General features: G+C 43.4%; 1 pseudogene; it reads right to left on the minus strand.

Annotated features, from left to right (window-relative positions):
* Positions 1–481: 481 nt before the first annotated feature.
* Positions 482–1,429, minus strand: LOC119940657 (annotated as a pseudogene).
* Between the last annotated feature and the right edge of the window lie 1,370 nt (positions 1,430–2,799).

Consider the following 2,799-nt stretch of genomic DNA (forward strand, 5'->3'; position numbering starts at 1 on the left):
CTATTATTGGTGTTCTGAAGAATAAGGGGACTTGTATCTAAAAATTCCAATCACGGTAATATCTCCAAATCCTGGAAGTTCTAACCCATTCATTCCCATTGAATCAGTGGTTATTATGAGATTTTCCCACAAGATGACATTCTCCAAGAACACAACCCCCATGTTACAGAAGGAAAGACTGTATATGGATTCTGCTGGTATAAATGTAGATAGATAGAATATGACTCATTGATTTTCTGACCCATTGAAGGGACAATCAATCAATAAATAATATTTATTCAGTTCTGATGGCTTGCAGAGAACTGTACTCAGCACTTGGGAGAATATAATGATCTCTGCCCACAAGGAGCTTCACAGTCTAGAGTCTAGTTTGATTTTTGGCCAGTGCCTAGTTCTGATTTGGTGGGGGTTGTCGGGGGAGGATTGACCCCCATGTCATTTCAGTCCCTGACCTAACACCACAAGTATATGATACTTGATTTCAAATTTCCATTGAACGGCAGTCTTTCCACAACAGCCTCCTCACTGCCCCCAGCATGTCCTTGTTTCTCAGGGTGTAGATGAGTGGGTTGAGTGTAGGGGTAACCACGGTGTAAAAGAGGGTCAGAAACTTGCCTGAATTCTTGGAGAAGGGGTTGTTGGGCTGGATGTAGATGGTCGAGGTCATGCCAAAGAAGAGAGTCAATACTAGCAAGTGGGACCCTCAAGTGCTCAGGGCTTTCCTCCAGGCCTGGGATGACTTGATTCTCAGCACGGCCTGGGCAATGAACCCATAAGATAGCATGATCAGGCTCATGGGCAGAAGGAGCAGTACCAAAGTGGCCATGACGAGCTGTACCTCATTGGCTTTTGTATCTGTACATGCTAGCTTGATCAGAGCAGGTATTTCACAGATAAAGTGGGCAAGGTACTCGTGCCCACAGCGAGGAAGCTGAAGAGTGATGGTACTCTGAATCACACTGTTGCCCAGACCACTGATCCATGCTACAGCTGCCAGAGCACGGCAGAACCGTGGGTGCATGATGGAACTGTAGTGGAGGGGCCGACAGACAGAAGCATAGTGGTCAAAAGCCATGATAGTGAGGAGGACACACTCAGCTGAGCCCAGGGCCAGGGAGACATAGAGCTGGATGGCACAGTCCACAGAAGTGATGGCCTTAGATGGCCCCCACAGGTTCCATAATAGTTGGGGAACGATGCTGGTGGTGAAGCAGAGGTCCACGAAGGAGAGATGGGAGAGGAAGAAGTACAAGGGGGTATGGAGCCTGGGGTCCAGATGTGATACCACAGTGATGACGGTGTTGCCCACCAGGGTCAGGAGATAGGAGGTCAAGACAAGCACAAATAGAATCATTTCCAGCTGTGGCTGATCAGAGAAGCCCATTAGGATGAAACCTTCTCCGAGGCTGTCATTCCTCATCGCCAGCATTCTTTTCTGGGAGAGAAAGAAATGGGTTGTTGTGGAAAGATTGATGTAGTGATATCTGAGATTTCTATTCACTTTGAAGAAAATGAATCAATGTGACAATGGAATAAGAATCATCTCCTTATCTACATATCTTTAAACAATTACAAATTACTTATTTACTAATATTACTGTCTGACTTCCCTTCTAGGCTTTATCAGTATGGGCAGGGAACAGGTCTGATAATTCTGTTGTATTCTCTCAAGTGCTTATAACAGTGTTCTCCCGAAGTAAGTGCTCAATAAATACCACTGATTTATTGACTTTTATTCTTAAGCAAGGAGATTCTCCTAAGTGTTGTGGGGTTTTCTTCTCCTTCTTATTGCTCCCCTTTCTTCCACCTCAGCCCTTCCTGTCCAGGCATCCCTTAAAAATCAATCTGTGGTAATCAGTGGCATTTAATGAGCTTTAACTGTATGTAAAACACTGTACTAAGTGCGTGTGAGAGTACAGTAGAGTCTGTGTCATGATCCCTGCCCTTAAGGAGCCTACAAGCAAGGCGGGATAGATGGATAATAAAATAAATTACAACCTAGCAGGTAAAGGACCTGGAGATAACGCAATACAAATGAATGTTCTTTGCCCTCAAGGACTTTGCAGTCTAATGGGTAAAAGGCCATATTTTTGTCCATTTAAACAGGAAGAGAAGGAAGAAGAAAAGGTGAACAACCAGTAGCCCAAATGTGTCATGATGACATAGAAGAATAAATGATTGAATGTGCAGATAAATATACATACATGCATAAGTGCAGAGGATAAGAATAAAGTATATTACGTATTAAGTGTGTATGTTGTGTTTACCTGGGTAGGATGCTGGGGAAGGCTTCCTGAAGAATGTGGGTTTTTTTTACAAGTATTGAGAAAATGGGGAGAGAAAATTGGGGAGAAGGAGATCCAGGCTGGGGGAATAAAATGATTGAGGAGTTGGAGGATGGAGATTTGAGAGTGAGGTACCGTTAGATGGTGAACTTGGTATGAGGGAAAACTCTTATAATGGGGAGTAGTGGAGCAAAGAGAGCTAAAACGTTAAGATGGGGAGAATTAGTCAAGAGTCTTGAAGCCAATTGTGAGGAGATTTGGATTTGGCTTCATGTGAAGTGAAGGACTGTATTGGAGTTTTCATCTATGAATTTAAGAATATAAAAAAAAATGCTCTTACTGGGTCAGAACTGATTCTAGTAAGCCCAGTATTCCATCTCCAAAACTGGCAACAGAATATCCCTAATAATTCTATCAACATCCTTGCCTGACCACCTCCCCCAGTATTCCAGTATGAACTTCAGGTCCATGAAGTCATCCAAATTTGCCTCTGAAATAGAGCATCCTGTGGGTAT

The sequence above is a fragment of the Tachyglossus aculeatus genome, chromosome 19, assembly GCF_015852505.1.
Source record: "Tachyglossus aculeatus isolate mTacAcu1 chromosome 19, mTacAcu1.pri, whole genome shotgun sequence".
In the NCBI taxonomy this organism is placed as follows: Eukaryota; Metazoa; Chordata; class Mammalia; order Monotremata; family Tachyglossidae; genus Tachyglossus; species Tachyglossus aculeatus.